Genomic DNA, 23,082 nt, shown 5'->3' with positions numbered 1-23,082 from the left:
GAGGGACAGTGTCCTGATTCTTACCTTCTCTTTTTCAGGATAGGCTGTGTCCCCACTGACACCTGGAGTCTGGGCTTCTTGGCCCCATCCTACCTCTCTGTCCCTCTGCTGAGTTGAGGGTTTGTTCCATGTTTATAATGATCTCTATGTGACATCAGAAGCACCAGATTTGGGACCAGAACAAACTAGAATCCTGGCCAGAAGAGGCTGAAACGACATGGAAACTACTTTCTGGGTGAGTATATCTGGGGAGCTGAAGGCAACAGAGGAGCAGAGCCACTGGCGCTCAGCCAGAGTCTTGAGCCTTTGACCTCTGCAGCCCTCTCCTCCCTTGCCCTACACTCCCATTCCCTCCTTCCCCTCCCATCCTCTCTCCTCTTCTCCTCTTTCCCCACCTCCTGTTCCAGTCTCTAGTTCTCCTACCCTTCTTCACGACAGGATCAACCAGAACCACAGCCAGCCCATGTGATTATTTTGTGGATGTTGGAAAAGTATGCTCTTCTGAGTGTACACAACTCTGCAGGCACTCCCCTTAGTAAGTGGACAATGACCTTTGCAAAGGAAAAGTCTCTCCTTTCTCTGAGCAGATGCAGCTTTGTGATGAGAAATAGAGTTCAGTGAATGGAGGACAGGATGGATTTCAGCTCCCACTTGCCCTCTTGGCTGGGTGCCTTTGTACAGTGCTCGATCTGTACAACAGTCCCAGGCAGCCTAGGGAACATGTTCTTACCCTCTTTGTCTGGAATAGGTACCTCCTACTTGCTGCTGGTCTTTTGTGGTAGATTATATTCTCAAAAAAGGAGGGGGGGCAGCAACAGTATCTCTCATTTCACACGATCTTCTTACAATGACAATCCTTTCATCTACAGTGAGGTCTTATCCCCTTGAATCTAGGTAGTTAAAATGATGCTATGTGACTGTGTGACTTCCAAGGCTAGGTTATAAAAGGTGATAAAGTTTCCACTTGGTTCTCTTGGGATGCTTCCAGGCCATGATGGAAGCCAAGCAGCCCATGCTGAGAGAACACAGACCCTGGGTCTGCATTCCAGCTGACAGCACAGCTGAGGTCCCAGCCAACAGACAATACCAGCTATCAGACCTGTGAGTGAAGGTCCCTTCAGGTGATTCCAGTCCCAGCATGCCCAGACTTCAAGTCTCCCAAGGGGGCGGGGGCAGGCTTGGTGAAGCAGGGGCAGGCCGGTCCTGTTGTGCTTTGTCCAAATTCTTGGCTCGGAGTGTATGAACATGAACTGGTTCTTTTCCACCACTAAATTTGGGTGTTTTTATTACACAGCAACAGTAACTGGGATAGCCTTCAAAATTCAGCTCTCTGTTCCCTCCTATAAGAAGCCCTCCAGGATGTCTGGATTGGGTCAAATCATCTATCTTCTGTGCCCTTGCCCCTTGCTCTAGGCTAATTGATCTCAGCCCTTACATTGTGCATCAGTTCACTTAATCCCCACCTCAACCCTCTGAGCCAGGTATTCCCAATCCCCATTCTACAAGTAAGGGTACCAGGGGACACCCCTCAGGTCTATAGCTGACGTGGCTGTGAAAAATGTGGAAGTGCATAAAGTAAAATATATGAGTATTTCTCTGGGTGCCAGGTTCCTGGGCCTTCTGACTTGTACCAGTGGAACTCTTCACCCAGGACCCCTGACAGGTGAATGAAGCCCATGGCATCTCCTGAGTTCAGCACTCCTCCCACAAGGTAAGCCATCATCCCTCGGAGCTGTCAGGGACCAACAAAAACAAACAAAAGAGCAGGAAGGTAGGTTTCCAGCCAAACAGCAGCAGCAGATCAGTCACAGGATTCGGACACATGGCTGCAGTGGCTAGAATTTCAGACCTCTTGGGGCAGCAGGCTCCAAGTAGAGGCCAGAACTCTGGGAGTGACACCAGGTAGGAAGCCACCTGGAGGTACGTGTGACTGGTGTTTTCCCCAGGTGGAAGCCTGGGGACTGCCTGGCTGCGGAAGCCTGCTGGGTCCTGTGAGCCCCGTTCTCTGTTTGCAGCCTCTGCTGGGTCCCAGGCTGAGAAATTGGGGGCACCGACCTCGCTTGGCGGCCTGGGAGCCTGGGCTGCTCGAGTCTGTGAAGTAGAGCCGGTCTCCAAGGAGTCCGGTCGGGCAAAACCACCCCTCCTACAATGAAACCTTTTTTTCCCCACAACACATCCCTTCTATATCTTGACTTTGAACATCAGAGTGGCTTGCGTTTTTAAGAAATCACACAATACAGTAATACACTGTAAAAAAATTTTTCAAACAGAATACAAAGTTAACCTGCTCTTTCTATTCCCACCATCCCAATTTCTCTCTACAGAGGAACCACTGTTAATACTTTACCTGTTCCTTTATAGGCTCTTGTCCACGGATTTACATGTGGATCCACACAGCAGGTGGTATACCTTCCGATACATTTTACGTAAGTACAATTATACTGTTTGCGTTATTCTGTGACTTGTTTTGCACTGAACTTTTTACTGATTATCTTGGGTTGTTTTTTTTTTTCCCCCATGTTTGCACACTTAGCTAGAAAGCTCCTCACAGCTGCCTGGTTTCCACAATGCCACTGTGTCACGGTTTATTTATCCAAGTCCTTCTTGGAAGCAATTTGGACCACTTCCCATTTTTGCTATTACTATTGCTCCAAGTCAACATCTTTCCAGTGACTTACTTCCTGGTATATTTGTGCAAGTGCTTCTACGGAACAGGTTGAACTGGCATTGTTAAGTTAAAGGGTGTGCGCCTGTAAATTTTTAGCAATACCGTCAAACTGCGCCCCCGCCCCCCACATGCTGTGCTAATGCTTCCTCCCGTGGCGACCGGGAGCTCCTGTGCACCACTCCGCGCCAACATTACCTGCTATCAATCCTTTCACTCTTCGCCAATCTAATAGGCACAAATTATATCACTGTTACTGCAATTTGCATTTCCCTATTTAACTACTTAGGCTGAGCATATTTTCATATGTTTATTGGCCAATCATACCTCATCTATAAAAGTACCTATTCATATCTGTATTATTTAGGATGCTTTGGGGAACAAGGAACAGAAAAATGTGACTCAACTGGCTTTGCCAATAAGGAATTTATCTTCTTATATTGAAAGAACCACAGATAGGGGCGCCTGGGTGGCTCAGGTGGTGAAGCCTCTGCCTTCAGTTCAGGTCATGATCTCCCGGTCCTGGGATGGAGCCAGAGTCGGGCTCCCTGCTCAGCGGGGAGCCTGCTTTTCCCTCTCCCTCAGCCCCTCCCTCCCTCCAACTCGTGTTATCTCTCTTGCTCTGTACTCTCTCTCAAATAAATAAATAAATAAATTTTTTAAAAAAGAAAGAACTGTAGATGAGGACAAGTGAGATGGTGCAGCTGGTGTGGAAAATAGTCTGTTTGCTCCTTAAAAAGATAAACATGATGGCCAGATGACTCAGTGATGCCACTTATGGGTTTTTACCAAAAAAAATCGAAAGAAAGGACTCAAAAGGGTATTTGTGTACCCATGTCCACAGCAGCACTATTCCTAATAGCCAAAAGTTGGAAGCAACTCAAGTTCCATTAAAGGATGAACAGATGAACAGAAGGTGATCCATCCATACAATGGAATATCACTCTGCCCAAAAAAGGAAGTTCTGACACTTGCTACCACGTGGACAAACCTTGAAAACACTGTCAAACAAGACAATAAAAAAAGACAAATATTGCATGATCCCATTTTTGTGAGGTCCTTAGGGAAGTCAGATTCTGAGAGACAGAGAGTAGATGGTGGTTCCAGGTGCTGGGGAGAGGGAGGTCAGTATGTGATGGGGACAGAGTCTCAGTGGCGGGGGGGGGGTGGAACATTCTGGAGATGGACAATGGAGGTATTTACCTGCTATTGATTAGTGTGAAGGTATTTAACTGAACTGTGATAGGCCTTGAGGATTCCAGAGTCCAGGGCACTGGACAGGTGGAGGCGGCCTGAGCAGCCCTGGATCTACCTGGAGGGAGAAGTGGCTACCACAGCAGGCAACCAGCACAGCTCATGACAATGTTGGCTGCCCATTTTTTCAATGGGTCATTTGTCTTTTCTTTTTGATTTGTAGGAGCTCTTTATATATTAAGGAAAGCAATCTCTTTTTTTTCTATGATAGCTGTTAATGTTTTTCCAGGTCCATTGCTTTCCTTTGAGTGGCTTATATTTATGTAAGGACAGAATTCAGCTGGAAGTATGCTTTTTCTCCCTCTTTCTTCTTGACTTCATTAATAACACAGATGCTTTTCTCTTGCTGAAAAACAAAACTGGAGGCAGCTGAAGGGGAGTGAAGTCATCCTTATTGGTTTGCAGGCTTTAAAGGCAAAGGATGTCCCCAAAAAGAAGCTGCTGCCGGGCTATCACCTAGGAGGCTGCAGGTGCTCCTGTGTCACCTGCTGACAGGAGAGAATAGTGAAGTGACTGAGCCATTGCAGGCATATGAGGAGGGGTTGCACAGGAAAAGAAACCGCCCTGTCTGACACCTATGTGTATCTGAGATTGTGTCTCTACCTGGGACCCACTTAGCAGGTTCTGCTGAGGGGGCTCATCAGGGGACAGAGTTTGTGCCCAGGGTGGTGGTCAGAAGCGTGCAGAAACATCTCGAACCACAGGTGTTTCCAGGAGCCATGTGGGCCTGGGGCTGACATGCAGGGTACAGAAAATGCCTTTTCAATGACCACAATGCCTGACCATCCCTTATTGGGGCTCCCAGCCTCCATATGCCCCTGGAAGGTGGAGAAATGTACCAGACAGGTGCCTGGAGAATGACGTGGGTGCTTCAATCTCTCACCCAATCTGTTTAGAACTCTGAGGAAAGAGGGGCCGTATGTGATAGGAATTCCCTCTGCAGCCCAGAACCCTTTCAACTGATACCTGTGGACATGGAGGCTAGAGTGAATACCAAGAGCTTACGTGGGTGTTGTGATTTCCACGCTCCAGGTCCTGTTCTCCACGCTTTGCAGGTGTAATGCATCCAAACCATAAGAGGTTGGAACAACCTATTGTACAGATGGGGAAACTGAGGCACAGAAGGCTAAGTAGCTACCAGGCAATGCTGCTGCTTTCGCCCCAAGCCCCAGCACTCTGCCTGTTTGTGGAAAGCAGAGCTCTTTTGGCAAAACCCAAGTGGAGTCTTAGTGTCCCGGCCCCTCCTTGCTGGCAGCTTATCTTCCTCACATCAGGCCAGAGCGTCAGTTTCTATAAAAACGAGAGGCTCCTTCCAGGGTGAGTATGAGGAGTAAATGAAATTAGGTGCTTAAAGCCCCCTGGCAGGTCGGAACCACATGCCTATTCCCTCTCCTGCCTGCAGGAAAGTCCTCTGTCCTCATAGTTTCCTTCCAGAGCCTGTACATGTGGTCTGTGTCTTTGGTTTCCTTCTCCCTTTCCAGTCCACCACACCCTCTGGTTGATATCACTGTTGTTCACACACCCAGCAGGGGTGGGGGGACAGGGAAGGGGCGATTGCATTGTTAATTTTGTGATCTTCTAGGAGATAGAGTTAATGTTTGGGGAGAAAGAAGCTGGAATTGGCAGCTCACTCAGGTCTGTGTTTCTTTGGAAGCACGTATTCCTGATGCTTCTCTCTTCCACTGACCCCTCCCTGATTGTGAATTATCAAGAGCCTGATCGTGGTCAAATTGCCTAATGCAGTCACTAAACACAAACATCTGGCCCCGTTAAAAGCAAAAGCAGTCCCCGGAGGCACACCCAAGGAGGATATTAACAAGAGTGGGTGGCAACAGACACAGATTTCCTCTGTGGCTACATCCCAGCTTAAACCCGTCGTCCCCAAATGGCCCAGGAGGTGAGAGCAGCGGAGCTTCTGGGGCCTCGGCCGTTAATCTCACTCAGGGCCCTAATGCTGGAGCACATTTATGGCCCAATCAGTCCTTGTGCCTTGTCTCCTTGGCGTCTCTGCTTTGTTAACACTCAGCGTCCATATTTTCTGGTGACAAACTAGGTCATATCTATGGCAAAGGGTACTCTGAAATCATACTGTGTCGTGCTTATGAGATGAAACATACACTAACCTTAGAATGGTGATTCGTTCTTAATTCAGCCGGAAAGGTCAAGACCAGAGGAGGGGTTAGTGAAAGTCCCCACCCCCAGGTTTTCCAGACACACCCCCTGAGCCTAGCAGTGCCTCGAGGCCGGCCCTGGCCAACGGTCATTGCTGAGCCGGCATGTGCCATTCGGGGCCGGAGCACTTAAGAGACGGTGCAAGATGCTTTCATCCTCTCTTCTGTCCCATGGAATTGGGGCAGGGGCCACATGACGGTGGTAAAGCCACACAGGAAAGCAGCCTGTGACTGAACACTGAGTGGAAAACTGGTTTAAAATGCAGTGTGCTCAAAGAAAATTTGAGGCACAGGAGGGCCAGGAGACCAGGAGTTGACCACCATTGGTCATATGCACAGTTCTAAGAGGAAGGGGCACGGGATGCCACATGGGGCCACACAGGGAAGCACTAGGCCAGTCAGGAGGCGGAGGGGACAACACTGTGGAGAAGCATCTTCTTGTGGTTTCTGAGGGAAGGAGGGGTGAGGCGAGGTGAACAAGCTGGGGACTGGCTAGTCTGAGTAATTCCAGTGGGCTCTGGGGCTTGAGGCTGTCCTGGTTGTCTGGTCCCTGGGGGCCTAGGGCAGGGGATAGTGGCCCAGAGGGTGAGATCCCTGTGCAGGAGGGGGTTTGGGTATAGGCTCTGGGTTGGCTGGTGTGCATTTGAGAAGTGTGCCCCTGGGTGAGTGGTTCAGGATCCTCAGGAACTAGCTAGACTTGGGAGGGGTGGTCCCTCCAGGGTCAGCGAGGCCCCAGGTGTGAGAGCATCACAGCACAGAAAATAAAGGACATGGTTGATACAAAGACAACCACTCAGGAGGTGACAGAACTTGCTCTGGGCTTTGTGGAAGGAAAATTAACCTTTGTTATGTGAAGCCATAGAGATTTGGATTGATTTACTAAGGCAGTACACTGCTGTGGAAACACAAGGAAAAGCATAGGCATGTGGATGTCGAGCTGAGTCAAGCACCAATATGGCATCTGTGAAGTCCATCTATCCATCCATCCATCCACCCATCCATCCATCAATCCATCCGTGTATCAACCAATGATCTTTGCACACCAGTGGTTGGGTTGTAAGGCACTCATGGTGCCTTACAAGCAAGTGAGACACATCAAAGTTAAGAGTGATAGCAGGTGAGTCTACCATGCTGAGGCCAACAGTCAGAGCTGAGCTGGCCACTTTACAGTGGCTAAAGTGAGGAGGGAATGGGGCTCCTGGGTGGCTCAGTGGTTGAACGTCAGCCTCTGGCTCAGGTCATGATCCCAGGATCCTGGGATCGAGTCCCATATCAGGCTCCCTGCAGGGAGCCTGCTTCTACCTCTGCCTATGTCTCTGCCTCTCTGGGTGTCTCAAATAAATAAATAAAATATTTTTTTAAAAGAGAAGGAAATGACAACTCTAGCAGAGGAATCAGAGAGCGCTCTTCTGGAGTGACATTTGAATCAGGTCTTGATGGAGTTATGTGAGAGTTCCCTTGCAAAGACAACGGTCATGGATGTTGTAGGTGGTCTAGGAAGAGCACAGATAAAGGCATTTCCAGACTTAGCAAAGAGTTCTGTTGGGGGGGCGGGGGACTCAAAACAAAAAAACTAATAGCCAAATTACAAAATGGGCACAGGACCTGAGTAGATATTTTTCCAAAGAAGATATATAAATGGCCAACAGGTGTATGAAATGGTGCTTGACATCACTAATCATTGGGAAAGTGCAAATCACGGGATCCCTAGGTGGCGCAGTGGTTTGGCGCCTGCCTTTGGCCCAGGGCACGATCCTGGAGACCCGGGATCGAATCCCACATCGGGCTCCCGGTGCATGGAGCCTGCTTCTCCCTCTGCCTGTGTCTCTGCCTCTCTCTCTCTCTCTGTGACTATCATAAATAAAAAAAACAAAAACAAAAAAAAAAAAAAGGAAAGTGCAAATCAAAACCACAATGAGAGACCACCTCACATCTGTTAGGGAGGCTGTTACCAAAAAGATAAGAGGTAACAAATATTGGGGAGGGTGTGGAGAAAGGGTACTCTGCTAATGAAAATCTATAGCAGTCCAATCATTGTGAAAATGATATGGCGCTTCCTCAAAAAATTAAAAATAGAACTACCGTATGATCCAGCAATTCCACTTCTGGGTATATATCCAAAAGGAAATGAAATCAGTACTTTGAAGAGATGTCTGCGCTCCCACATTCACTGCAGCCAGGATACGGGGAAAGCGTACAAGTGTCCATTGACAGATAAAAGGATGAAGAAGATGTAAAACACACATGCACACACATACAATGGATTATTATTCAGCCTTGACAAAAGCTGAAATCCTGCCATTTGTAATAACAGGAACCTAGAGAACATTATGCTGAGTGAAGTAAGTCAGATGTAGAAAGACAAATACCGTGTGATGTCTCTGATATGTGGAATCTAAAAGAGTCCTAAACTCAGAATAGGACAGTGGTTACCATGGGCTGGGGGTGGGAGGAACAGACAGAAGTTGGTCCGAGGGTACAAACTCTCAGTTATAGGATGAACAAACTCTGAGTCCTAACATACAGCACACTGACCGCCACTAATTGAGCTGTGCTGCGGACTTGAAAGTTGCTAAGAGGGTGGATCTGCGGCGTTCTCACCACACAGAAGACACGGAATCTATGTGAGGCGACAGATGTGCTAACCTGCTTGGACCAATCATTTTGCGATGTAGACATTCAGTCATTGCATTGTACACCTTAAAATCACACTGCACAACCTAACATCCACAATTTTTGTTTGTCCTCACACCTTGACACGGCTGGGAAAGAACAGCCCGGAGAAGCCAGAACAGAAATGCTTCAGGAGTGTGGTCAGGGTTTCAGCAGGAAGCCCTGGTGAGTTGCCATTGGAGTCTCTGTGCTCCCTACTGAGGTACTCGGGGCCTGGACAACCGGTAGACCAGGAGGCCCCATGATGAGATGGGTTGTCATAGCCCTTGATTCTTGTGTCCCGCCTTCAGCGCCCCCTCCATGAGATCTGCGATGTTCACCCAGGCCCTGAAGTCACAGCAGGGAACTCTCTCTTAAGTTCCTCTGCTCTGAGACAGGGATGCTAAATAATCTCTTCCCCTCTGGCAGCCATGGCTGACATCACTAAGCAAGTGACAGGCTTTGCACCTGCCAGATCGAACCTCAGAGGCCTTCTTAACACAGAGCTTCAGGCAGCTGCTATCTATGGGTGCGGATTGGCATGCATGTCAAATTACGTGTCGTTTCTATTTTAAGGGGTTAAGGATGTTCTCTTTCTGGAAGTATTTTTATTTAAAGAAGAAGAAGAAGGAGGAGGAAGAGGAGGAGGAAGGAGGGGAAGGAGAGGAGGAAGGGGAAGTAGGGGAAGGAGAGGAAGGGGACAACTGTCAGAGGGAGGGCACAGTTTAATAAAAGGAATAAAAAGCTAATGGTGGAATTTTAGTCAGCAGAAGTTTTGGGGAAGAGAAGGGAAGTTGGCATGATCCCATCAAATTAGACTTGCCCCACCCACTCAGAAGAGTGTTCTGGGTGGGAAACCAAGGACACATTCTATTTTCTCACTTTCCTACCTGTTGTTACCCAAAATGGTCCTGTCGTTAGCTAGGGTAAACAAACACATAGAGCAAAGCAGACAGGAGGCACTTCCATGGAAAGCTCTGCCCACCTTGTCTCCCTTAGAGTCCCTCACAATGCCCAGATGTGTAGACAAAGAAAAGATGCTCAATAAATGTTTACTGATTGAATCTAAGTTGCAATGCTACCTACCACTCTCCAGGAAGCTGGGTGGCTACTCACTCCCATGTAACCCTGAAGTGCCCTGATTGACTGGGAACCAGTGTTGAATGATGTCCCAGATCAAGGGATGTATGTGTTTCAAAGGCCACGTAGACCACAATTCTCAGAGCCCATTGATCCCTCAGGGACTCACAGTTGGTCATGTTTGCTCCGAGGGGACAGGTTCAGTGGTTTTCACTGCTCCATGTCCTAGTCCTGGGCCCGACACACGGAAAGCTCTCTCCATCCACAATTGCAGGTGAACGAGAAAACTGTTACCAGCATATCAAGGTGAATGAGGTGGGACTCCTATCCTCATCCCAGTCAGGAGGTGAGGCACAGACAGTGCAGCAAAATGCTGGGTGCAGCTCCATTCTCCAGCACAAGGTAGGTACGGAGGTCTGGGCGGTTAGGGTCAGGTGGGGGCTCATACAGAGGCTGGAGGGCACACTGGAAGAGCAGGGGGAGGACTGAGGGGAGGGCCTGAGTTCCTTTCCCAGAGACACCTTTGCAGAGCTGTTTGCACGGTTACCGTTTTGCACAGTAACATCGCTACATTTCCACAGGCAGAGAACCAAAGACTTTCTCAGCTGACAACCTCTTTCTTGGGTTGTTAGGACCAGCCCCCAGTCCCTGGGTCAAACCCTCATGGTCTAATTTTATCAGAAGCTTCTGGCACCATTGCCAACTACGCCAGCTTGGATGATCTCCACTCACCCTTTCTCTCGAGCCCGCAGAGATGAAGTCAGAGGCCCCAAATGTTTTCACTGACCCATGGCAGGGAGGTGGATCATGAAAGCATGAGCTCACAGACACTGGCCCTGCTGCAGCTGATCCAGCAGGCAGAATGATGGCACTTCCTGGACAATGGAGCTCGTGTGGGGGCAGTGGCAGAGTGAGCCTGTAGATCCTCAGCTTGTAGACAACAGGGCTGAGGGTGTGAGAAGCCTTGATGCTCTGCATCTTGGATCAAAAGCCACCAAATGCCTCCATCCTAGGTGCTGAGAGCAGACATGCAGGCTTCTGCGGGGAGCCTGCTTCCCATTCTAACAACCGGGATGAGAAACCAGCTCATGGAGCAGCTCTGCCCTCTGAACCACTGGACAGAGTCACTGGAAAGGTGATACGGCCCCTGGAGGGAAAGACAACAGGCTTTTGTCCTGCCCTCCCACTGCCACGCGCACACCCCCTCACCTGCCTGGTCCAGATTGGCTTGAAGGTGTGGGGCTACACGGTGACTAAGCAGAGACTTCAGGGAACAGCTCCGAGTTGAGTCTGGAGGACAAATCAGAAAGTACCAGCATGTGTTGAGGCCTCAGGGTGAGAGACAGAAAAGCAGCGCCGTCTTATCTGAGTTCCCCCCAAAGCAAACCCTGCACCAAAGATTCCAGGGGGTAAAGGTAAGGATGGACAGTGACACAGCAATGGAAGGCAGCCCTCGAAGTGGACCTTCCTAAGCCAGCAACCACAGGGGGACCTGGGAAATTCTGGGAAATTCTGGGAAATGGTGCCAAGCACCTGCCTCGGATGATCCTGGGCATAGTGTGAGGGGGCTGGGGTATTTGTACAGCCATGCTGGTGAAAAATGTTGCTTCGAAGGGGGGTGTGTATTGACTTCCAGGTAATTCTGATCTCCCCTTTTCCAGCAGCCCAAGGGCGGCTGTGTAACAGCAATGAAGTTCTGGCCTCTGGTGATCAGTCTGACATGCATAGTGGAGATGTGGAAGACCCAGGGTTGCATGGGGTGTCACAGAGAGCCACCCCAAAGCATTGCAAGGGGGTCAGGACAGTTGAGGGGTTGAAGATTCTGATAGGAAGCTGAAGAGGCCAGCAGGGCCTCTAGGGAGGTGTGGACAGTATACTAGGCTGTAGGGTTTTATACTATTTGCCTGAGGAGCAGCGGAGGCTTCTTCATCTTAGAAGTGACATCCTATCACTTTTGCTGTATTCTGTTCATCAGAACTGAGTCGGTAGGTCAAGCTCACATTTGGGGCTTATTGAGAACTACCTCCTCCGTAACATGTCCTCAGACCTCCCTGTTTGTGGACCTCCCTTTGTCTGACCCCATTGCATTTGATTGCCACTTGGCTCCAAATGCCACTTGGCATTGATCATTTCCCTCTGAGAGCACCTTATCATATGTTTGGCATGGCCTGGCATCAACACTGGTCTTGCTGGCTCCCTCAGTTCCCTGAGAGATCCTCCTTACCAATCAATCCAGCTCCTTGTGCCCCGTGATGGACACACATTCGGAGCACTCTCTCCAGTTTTGTGTCCCCTGGCTTGCCCAGAATCATGCCTACCATTTTGCAAGAACTTCAGGAATGACAGCTTTGAGTCTGCTCTCCATATTACCCAGATGTGACCTTTTAAAAACTTTGATTTCATAGTATATATATATATATTGGAAGAAACAATACAGAGGGATCCTAGATACCATTCAACCAATTTTTCCCCAATGGCACAAACTTGTGTAACTATATGACAATATCACAACTGGAAATTCACATTAACATGATCCACCCACATTATTCAGATTTCACCAGTTTCGCACACATTCATTTGTCTGTGTGTGTGTGTATTTAGTTCTATACAATTTTATGATGTGCGGATTGTGTGACCACTGCCAACTGCAGTAAATACACAATAGTTCCATCAAAAAGATCACTTGTGCTGCCTTTTTATATCCAGAGCCACCTTCCTATCCCATTCCCATCCCCCAGGAACCTCTGGCAACAACTAACCTGTTCCCCATCTCTAATTTTATCATTTCAAGAGGGCTATATAAACGGACTCATGTGAGTCCGTTTGAGATTTGGCTTTTATTGCTCAGCATAATTCCCTTGAGATCTGTCTGAGTTATTGTATGTATCGGTAATCTGTCTTGTTTATTGCTGCATAGTATTTCATGATTAGAACATACTAGTTTGCTTAAACAGTAACCCTTTGAAGGACATTTGGGTCTCTTCCAATTTGAGGCTGCTATGAAATTTCTGAGAGATTTCAGTGTGAACGTCAGTTTTAAGTTCTGCAGGATAAATGTCCCAGAGTGCAATTGCTAGGTCAAACAGTAAGCACATGTGCAGTTTTATAAGCGACTTCCATACCCTCCTCAGAGTGATGCTTGTCCTCAGGTCTGAGGACTATTTAATATCCCTACCATCATGAGATGAGTGATTTGGTTTCTTCACATCCTCATCCGCATTGGATGTTATCACCGGTTTTTGTTCAAGCCATCTGATAGGGGTGTAGTGATAGGTCACAGTGGCTTTAATTTGGGTTTAGCTACTGGCTCAAGATGTTGCTCATCCTTTTTTCAATGTTTGTTCATGTCTTTTGCCAATTTTCTAGCTGGATTGTTTGATTTTTTTTTTAACTACCCAGTTTTGAGAGTTCTTTGTATTTCTAGATAAGATCCCTTTGTCCGATGTGTAGTTTGCAAATATTTTCTCCCAGTCTATATCATATTTTGTCTTGTTATCTTCTTAACAGGATCATTCACAGAGCAAAGTTTTCAATTTTGATGAGGTCCACTTAACCTTCTATTTTCCTTCTATTAAATGTGATTTCAAACTCTTTGTCTAGCCCTATACCCCCAAGATTTTCTACATTTTTTTCTAAAACTTGTATCATTGTATTTTCACATTGAAGTGCATGGTTCATTTTGAGTTACTTTTTATATAAAACGTGATGCTTAGAAAGAGAGTCATTTTGTTATTGGCATGCTGTTGCTCCAGCACTATTTGTTGACTAGGCTATCCCTCCTCCATTGAACTGCTTTCCTATTTTATCTAAAATTAATCAGGCCATCGCATGAGTCTATCTCTGGGTTCCTTATTTTGTTTCAATGATCTATGTGTTTATTCCCCCAAAACTATACTGTTTTGATAACTGTGACTATACAGTAAACATTAATATTGAATAGAGAAATTTCTCCCAATTTAGTATTTTTCAAAATCATTTCTATCTGTTCTAGGTCCCATGCTTTTCCATGCAAATTTCAGAATAAGTTTATCTATAAACAATCTTGCTAGGATTTTGAAAGTAATTGCATTGAGCATATAGATCAATTCTGGGATAGTTGACATCTTCTACTATGTTGAATCTTCCAATCCATGAGCATGGTATTTCTCCATTTATGTAGGTCTTTTTCTATTTTATTAGTATTTTATAACATGAAAGATACAGATCCTGTACATATTTTGTTAGATTTATAATAAAGTAGTTCATTTACTTTGGAGCAATTGTGGGTTTTTTTTTAAAAAGATTTTATTTATTCATGAGAGTCAGAGAGAGAGAGGCAGAGATGTAGGCAGAGGGAGAAGCAGGCTCCCCACAGGAAGCCCGATGTGGTACTCGATCCCAGGACCCTGGAATCACACCTGGAGCCGGATGCAGACACTCAACCGCTGAGCCACCCAGGCATCCCTGGACTCAGAAGATATAAATGTTAATTGTTTTCTTATTGTCTCAAGCTCTCTGAGAATCTGGCATTTTACCCCCAGTTTATTTTCTCTCTGCTAGTGAGATTGGGAAATCCTAGTGATATGACCTCAGATTTGCTGATTCTATACTCTGTCATCTCCACTCTACATTTGACTCCATCCAGTGAAAGTCAGTCTTTTTTTTTCCTGGTTATTGTGTTTTTCAGTTTTTAAATTTCCATTTGGTTCTTTTTTTTTTTTAACTTTTTTTTATTTTATTTTATTTTATTTTATTTTATTTTATTTTATTTTATTTTATTTTATTTATTTATGATAGGCACACAGTGAGAGAGAGAGAGAGAGAGAGGCAGAGACGCAGGCAGAGGGAGAAGCAGGCTCCATGCACCGGGAGCCCGACTTGGGATTCGATCCCGGGTCTCCAGGATCGTGCCCTGGGCCAAAGGCAGGCGTTAAACCACTGCGCCACCCAGGGATCCCTGGTTCTTTTTTTTTTTAAATATCTTCTATTCCTTTGTAGGAATTTCTATTTTTCATTTGGTTCAGAAGAATCCATAATTTCTTTTTTGAAGCATTTTTATCATGGCCATTTTTAAATTCTTGATAATTCCAAAAAAATAAATAAATAAATAAATAAATAAATTCTTGATAATTCCAACCTCTGATTCATGTCTGTTTTGGTGACTGTTGCTTGTTTTTTTTGTTGTTTGTTTGTTTGTTTGTTTGTTTGTTTGTTTTTTCATCTATGCAGTGACTCTCCTGGTTCTTGATAGAGGAGTGATTATTTTCTATTCTATGCTGGATGTGTGAGACTCTGGGTTTTATTCCTTTTTTTTTTTTTCCTGAGCAGGCGGTCTCTCTGTGAAGACCTAGGGTGAGGGGCTGGATGGGATGTATGGTCAGCTTCCCACCGAGCCCCACTGACACCACCCTAGCAAATATGGAGAGCTGATTCTCTGCCTTCTTGTAGTTGGATAGGTGGCAGTTAGCTCTTCCATTGGCTCTGCTGACACCTTCCCAGTGAACGTGGAAAGCCAACTTGCACCATCTTATGTCTCTGAGCTCCCCTGCTAGGCTTCACAGACAAAGGGATGGGAAAAGTGAAGAGCTGACTCCCACTGCTTCATTGTTGCAGGGGAGAAGCCTCACTGATAACAGGTGAGGGGAGAGAGGAACTCTTCTTATGCTTGCTGTGTCATGTCCAGGAATTTTTAGTTGTAAGAGGGAGGACCTGGGAGGAATGCAGAGACTCTATCTTGTTCAGAGCTAGAAGTTCAGTCATGGGATGATCTTTCTATTCTCTTTCTGTTTCTTTATCTATAAAATGGGCATAATAATACCTACTCCACCTGTGCTACAGAACTCTTAAGAATTAACTACGTTATTTATGCATATGAAAGTACAGTGGAAACCCATGCTGGTAGAAACTTTTATTATAATGATGGTTATTTCTGAAACTAGGGTCTGGCAAAATGTAGCTTGAGAAGAGACAGGGTAAGTGGTAGGGCTCCTCCCTCTTCATCTATCAGTTTGATGTTGGTGAAAACAAACTGAACAGTCAGAAGCCAACCTTCTGTTGCCTATTCCCTATTTCTTTTGAGTCCGTGATGACCTTTCTCTTGACGAGCAATAACCCTGGAGAAAGCTAGAGGAAAAACGAAGATTAAGGTCATGGCAAGGAGAAAGCAGTAAAGTAGCTTTAAAGAGCCTAATAAACCAGAATAATTGAATGTAGTAAGGATCATGGCTGGGACAAAGAGGGGTGTCTGCACACCATTTCCAGGAAAACAATCATAAAAGGGAAATAATGCTGAGCCCAGGAGGGGAGGAACAAGTCATAAAGGGGACACAGAGCAGATAGGGATGGCCATTCAGAATGGCCCTGCCTTACTTAGGGGCATGGGATGGGACCTCCGATTGGAATGTTGTATTATTAATCAGGATGGCCTGGGTCTCATGTGTCATTGGCCCTCATTCCAGGGAAACAAAGGGTTCTGAACTGCCTGCATTTGAATCTCAGTTCTGCCACTTTGTGTCTGCGTGATCTTGGGGAAGCTTTTTAACCCTTCCATAAATTGAACTTGATAAAGGTACAAACCCCATCAGGTTGTTTGAGGGTCAAAGACGAGAGGGTATGAACTGTCCAAACTACTCATTGTAGGTGATCAATTTCTAGTGTAGTTCCCTTCTCAACTCCAAGCCCAGCAGTTTGATCTCAGTAGCCAAGGCTCCAGCTGTTGGAGGCACTTCTTCCAGAGTTTATGTGTTCGGCCATCATTTCTTCCATGTAGTAGCTCAGTGTTGGGAAGAGCAAGTCAAGGTGACCTTGCCCTAATCTACCCTCCAGAACACTGTCCATCTCATTTTCTTGGCTCCTCTTTCTCCCCTTAGTGGGTCTCCACTAAGCTTATTGTGCAGGGAGCTCTGGAAGCCCAGTCCTTGGGACTACTCGCAAAGAAGGGGTATTGTAAATCAGAGTGGGGGCTGGGGCCAACCAAGAGCTAGTTCCATCTCCCACCCTCCTGCCCTTACCAAGAGTGCAAGCCCCCACCACCAGCAGAAGCTGGGTTTGATGGAGATCAAGATACTTCACTAAACTGTAAATCACTATGCACAGAAGATGGGGGCTATGTCTGTCCTGTGCATGGTTGAGGCCCCCATCCAGTGCTGCATTGAAGCCAGTGCCTACCAGCTCAGAAGAGCCAACTGTTAGATTTCAGGAATTTTGTAAGCTGGTTGTTAAACACAGACATTATTAAAAATTAGATTGTAGAAACTCTAAATAAATTATATTGAAAACAAAGATAATAAATACTCAAAAGTCCTCACTCCCTAATTATTGAACTATCATCTCTGCTCTGAAGGGTTATTTATGTCTATTGTAGGTTTAGGACATACTGTATAGCAATGTGGTAGCCTGACATTGGCCATTGGCCATGGTGGGAGTATATACACCGTAGGAATCAGCAAACACAACAGATCAGACCTTGATTTATTATTTGGTTGATTGTTCAGATTTAATACAGCGATGGAGAAAAGGTTAATAATGTAGGCTAAAGTTAAAAATGTGCCATGTTAAATTATAAATAGCATAAAGAATTAAAGAAATGTCCTTCCAGTATTTGGTGACTATTCCCGTATTCAGCAAAGAAGTCACTCAGGTCATCAATGAAGAAGTGAAGTTCCAGAAAACACCTTCATTGTTTTGCTTTTGTCTTAATATAAGTGAAAACCTTAACCAGGACTCATGATGGAATTCTTCTCACAGAGCCAGTGGTCACACATTAACCAGAACACCATCATGTCTACAATAGCACCTCACTAAAAGGGCATGCCCAATAAATACTTATTGGGTGCCTGAAATCAGTGAAAACAAGCCATGAAGGATGTGTGGGGCCATCTCACCAGTTTGGTGATGCCTTGGTGGTGGTGGCCCTGTGCATTTTGGGTGGTGTTTCCGTCCCCATCCTTGCTGTGTGCTCCTTTTGTCCTGGTTCAGCCGTGCTCTGTCTCAGTGTTCCTCAAGTTGTGATACACATGCAAATCACCTGCAGGTATCGTCAATCAATGTGTGGGTTTTGACCCAGCAGGCCTGGGGTGGGGACCAAGCTTTGCATTCCAATGAGCTCCTGTGTGACGTGACGTCCTTGGCCACATTTCCAGCAGTGAGGTTCTAGCTACATTGGCCTCCTTCTAACCCATGAGGGTCAGGGCACCATGCTATCTTTGCATTTGCCATGGCCTTCACCCGCAGTGCTTGTCCTGGTCCTCACATGACTGGCCTCCGTGCATCTTTCAGGTCTCTGCCCAATGCAGAGAACTGCCAATAGAAAGAAAGAGAGCCCTTCCCCAGGTACTCTCCACCATACTACCCCACTTCAGTTCTCCATACATCAGCTGACGTTCCCTATTTGTTGCCAATCCCCTCTCCCCCGGAATGTAAGCCCGCTAGGAGCTCTCCTGTCCGCCTGGGGACTTCATAATAGCAAGTGCTCAATAAATCTTTGTGGGGTGACAGTAGCGATGTTGCTGATACTAAAGTGGTACAAGTCAGAGTGCTGGAAATGATTCTGGAAAAACGTGTGGCGGGGTGGGGATTTTTACCCTTCACCAGCATGTAAGGGAGTACTTTTCCTGCATGAGGGATGATGGAGCCCTCGCTCATCATTTTGGATCCTCTACCATCATGAACCCTTACCAAGAGTGCAAGCCCCTACCACCAGCAGTCACCCTCTTTGCTTCCTCCCGGGAAGGTCTCCCCAGCTTATGGGGATGGCAGCATAACGGGCCCCAGCTGAGGCTCTGAGGAAGGGCTGGCTAGCTGCCACTTTCTGAAAGTTTCTATAGAGTTTTGTACAAACACAGGGCACAGGGGCAGCAAACATGTAGGTACATTCTGGAGGTACATTGGCCAGCCTGGTGCCCCTGGCACATTTTTCAATTGCATATGCTCTTGGGCGCTGAGTTGGGCTGTGGATTGTATTGCTCTCCACTGCTGGCTCAGCCAAGAGATGCCTGGGCCCTTCATTTGGGGGAGAAGATGAAGTCTCTGGAGTATCTGTAAGTTCCCTTGTGACTACTCTTTTTAAAAATTTATTTAAATTCAATTAATTAACATATAGTGTATTATTAGTTTCAGAGGTAGAGTTCAGTGATTCATCAGTTGCATGTAACACCCAGTGCTCATCATATCACGTGCTCTCCCCATGCCCATCACCCAGTTACCCTGTCCCCCCACCCCTCTCCTCTTCCAACAACCCTCAGCTTGTTTCCTATGATTAAGAGTTTCTTGTGGTTTACTGCCTTCTCTGATTTCATCCTGTTTTATTTTTCCCTCCCCTCCCCCATGCTCCTCTTTTTGTTTCTTAAGTTCCACAAATGAGTGAGATTATATGATAATTGTCTTCTCCGATTTACTTATATACCTTAGCATAATATCCTCCAGTTCCATCCATGTCATTGCAAATGGCAAGATTTCAGTCTTTTTGATGGCTGAGTAACATTCCATTGTATATATATATATATATACATATATATATATACACACACATATATATATGTATATGTGTGTGTATACACACACTACTCTTATGACTACTCTTAACATTAAATCAACACATGGAGTACTTTTGCTATTTTTACCCTACACACCCAGAGTTTTGATAATATCAGCACACACCATGTGCTGAGTAGGACACCCATTGTGTGCTGGGCATACATTTCAGTTTATTTAATCCCCACAAGATCCCATAGAACAGAATCTCATCCTGTCCCCATTTTGGATGAGGCACTTGAAGCTCAGAGAATGTAAGTCAGTTGGCCAAAGTTAAACAGCAAATGGGGAGAGTCATGATCCAGAGGATTACACACTCAGCTCCTAGAGCAGAGGTGAGCATGCATTGTCTGTTAAGGACAAATCGTACATAAAAAAAAAAAAAAAAAAAAAAAAAAAAGGACAAATCGTACATATTTTAAGCTTTGTGGGCCGGACAGGCTCTGTGCAACCACTCACCTCTGCCATTGAAGCATGAAATCAACCACGGACAACCTATAAACAATTGAACGTGGTGGCATTCTCCTAAAACTTTATTCAAGAAAACACTACTCAGCTCTCCCCCACCAGATACATGGCCAGTGTGGCCAATGTTCAAGAGCAGCCACAGGTCTAGATGTGAGGGGTGTGTATGTGTGTGTGAAATCTCCTCCTTCAAATGTTGGCTCAGATCACCAAAATAAAATCAAAAGTCCTGTGCAGACTGAGTAGAAGATCTTCAAGGATTGGCTCTGGCCCACAGGCTGCCAGCTTACAACCTCTCTACTCTAGAAACCTACCAAACAACACTGCATTTATTAAGTAATAATTCATCTGTTTTCCCATATTTTATTTATCAAAGACCTCAGTAACTGTCAGGCAGAACTTCTTATCAGCAGGAACTGACCAGCGGACAAGTGTTACCTCCCCGGGGTTGACTATAAATCCTGGCGAACCAGGAAACCCTGACATTTTAATTAGCTGGAACATTCTTATCAGCAGTGAATCCTGACCATGCCATTTCACATTGTTTGTGAGCCCCTAATTGGGAATCTCTGATTTGGTCCCTTGAGGGCCACCTCATGCACATGGGCTCATCCTCATTATTTTACCGTGGCGGCCGCCTTTATATTATTCAACATACCACCACCACCAACAGCTGCTCTCCCACAGTCACGCGCAGTGGAGCATCTTGAGTTGCTGAAACAAAAAAGTAAAAGGGAGTTCCGTTTGCCACAGCTCCAGCAAAAAAATACAGAATTTTTTTTTTCTCACAGAACAAATAACTCCTGTAGATCAAGCAAGGAGGTAGACAGAAGACCTCCTCTTCTTTGGAACCTGGAGAAACCTGAATGCAGTGGGGACAGGACTGTGCGGATACTGTGTTACTCTCACATAACACACCTGAAGGTCTCATGTAACTACCTGAAAGGCTCCCACTCACCTGTCACCTCCAGAGAGATGGGTGGTGGGGAAGAGTCCCTGTTTCTTATGAATTTAGAAAAGCCAAGCCTTCTAGAGACCCACAGCTTTGGGGAGATCCCATGTAAGGATTTCCCCCATCAAATAATAGCAAATCCAGATTCAGTAAGGAGAGACTTCATTCAGAAGGTTCTTTAGGGGTGGGAAGGTGGGTAGAGCGCTGTGGCAATGTGGGCAAGCTCAGATCTTGGCTTTGTGAACATTGGGAGATTAGGCAAAAGGGTTTTCCTTCATGGGTAAGAGGAAGGCTAGGAAGAAAGGCAGACGTGCAATAGTCTGAAGGGTCATGGGCTGGAGGTGAGAAGGGTATGAATTTTTTCTCACTGAGATGGGCCTGTTTTAGGAAGGGCTGGCTCTCCCTCTGTATGGTCCAAATGTCAGATACCTGCAGAAACAGTGAGAACTAATCATTTGTGAAGCAAGGGACGGGAATTTGGGGGCTCTATGTCTGGCCTTGGTGGAGATAAGTAAGGCAGCAGCATCCTTGAGTTTATCTGAGTCACATGCAGAGGGGTGTTTGTTTGCTACAAGCTGTTTCCGGAACACAAAAGGGTGAGGGACTCTTAACCATACTGTTTCCCAGCACCACAGGACTCAGGCAAAATTCAACACTGTTCTCTGCACCCCTCCCATTACCAAGGGTCATCTACAATAGTCTGTGGCTTATGGATATTTTTAGAATTCTACAACCTTTGCCTAGAGCCATCTAATGAATTTTCTGGGCCTGTCCTATCTGGAATCTTCCCTGTTTCCCCAAAGGAACTGGTCCCTCAAATTCCAGAAAGGTCTGCAGTAGGAAGCAAGGCTGAGGCTGAACAAAAAGGCTTATCTTAGGTTCCCCTGGAATTTGAAGGAGGCCCTTCCCAAAGTCCACGCATCCCTGACCCCATGTCAGGCCCTGCCATAAGTGTGTGTGTGTGTGTGGGGGGGGGGGGGTTCAGTGAAGTGATATCCTGGACCCAAGGCCTCCACCCCTTCCCTGACCCCTCTGCACCCCTTAGGTCCCAGCTACCTTTTACCCTGACTGCAGACTCTGACCCTCCCTACCAGGTTCTGTTGAAAAACCTGAGAGCTTTTTGATTATTGTAATCTGTCTGTGAAACTATTGCCAAGAGCTGGGTTGCCACAGATATGGAAAGTTCAAACCTATTTCCATATGACAATAAAAATAACATTTATTGGTATCATTATTATAACCACTAACAGTGCCATAGGCGTGGCTGCATTCCAGACCCTGTGGGAAGCATGTGGTGGATGTGAACTGATTCATCCACGAAACAACCCTGTAGGGGTGGTCTTAGTGTTCCCATCATACATATGAGGGATCTGAGGCTCAGAGGGGCTGTCGCTAGTTGCAGAGCTGGGATTTCAACCCAGGCAGCCTGACTCCATGAGGTGGGGGTGGAGGGAGACTTCCTCCACCAACTCCACTGCTCCCAGGGCTACAGAGCAGCACCATCTTGTTTCCCAGAAATGATTATTTTCCACTTCTTGGCAGTTGGAGTGGACGCAGGACACCTACTGGGAAGGCAGTGGCAGTTTTTGCCGCAGAGGCAAGTGAATATGTCTGTTTCCCAAAGCTGGCTGCTGTCAGAGGCATCTGGTTACTCCAATGCACTGTCTAGAAGACCAGTATTGGGAACATAGGTGATTTTCCTTTTAAGAGGCTCTCAGAGTAAATGAACTTGAGATTTCATTAAGATAGCTATTGTATAAGAAAACTGGGCAATCTGGCTGAACAGGTTTGGGCTTTGTTTTGTTTTTTAAAAGAGGTACCTATTTTAAAATAAGATTAGTATTGGTTACCCCATCTCTGCAGCCAGCTCACCTCTTTCCTAAACCAGGCTGGTGGGGAGAGTGTGGGAGGTGGGGGGGGAGGGGTGGCTGACTGCAGTGCCCAAGATTTGGGAGTTCACTCCAGAAATAGAGCAGGGCTGGCTCAGGACAGCTACCCTAACAGCACTGCCTACCTATTGATGATCAAGTCCTACTTTGGGCTGGCCATGTACATCATCTCTCATTCTCAGGATAACACTGGAGGCAAAGCTTGGGCATTGGAATCTCCCCCAAAATTGGCTTAAATCTCTGTTCCATCACTTAATAAGTTACGTGGCCTCCAGCAGGTTGCAATCCCCTTGTGTAAGTACTGGTGTCCTCAGATAAAGGTAGGCATCCTAATAGTATCTGCCCAATGGGTTCTCTGAGGATTAATGAAATCATGTACATAAATACATCCTGCATATAAAGTGATGACTAAGTAAATATTCTTTTTAAAGTAGGCGTAATTAT

General features: G+C 46.2%; 1 long non-coding RNA gene across 1 annotated transcript; it reads left to right on the top strand.

Annotated features, from left to right (window-relative positions):
- Positions 1–988: 988 nt before the first annotated feature.
- Positions 989–2,415, top strand: LOC140598129 (uncharacterized). Its single transcript, XR_012000256.1, has 3 exons — positions 989–1,101; positions 1,608–1,711; positions 2,362–2,415. It is a non-coding gene; the product is annotated as an uncharacterized lncRNA (long non-coding RNA).
- The last annotated feature ends 20,667 nt before the right edge of the window (positions 2,416–23,082 follow it).

The sequence above is a fragment of the Vulpes vulpes genome, chromosome 3 (assembly GCF_048418805.1).
Source record: "Vulpes vulpes isolate BD-2025 chromosome 3, VulVul3, whole genome shotgun sequence".
Lineage (NCBI taxonomy): Eukaryota > Metazoa > Chordata > Mammalia > Carnivora > Canidae > Vulpes > Vulpes vulpes.
The sequence above is the reverse complement of the archived record's forward strand: the minus strand, read 5'-3'. Positions and strand labels throughout refer to the sequence as shown.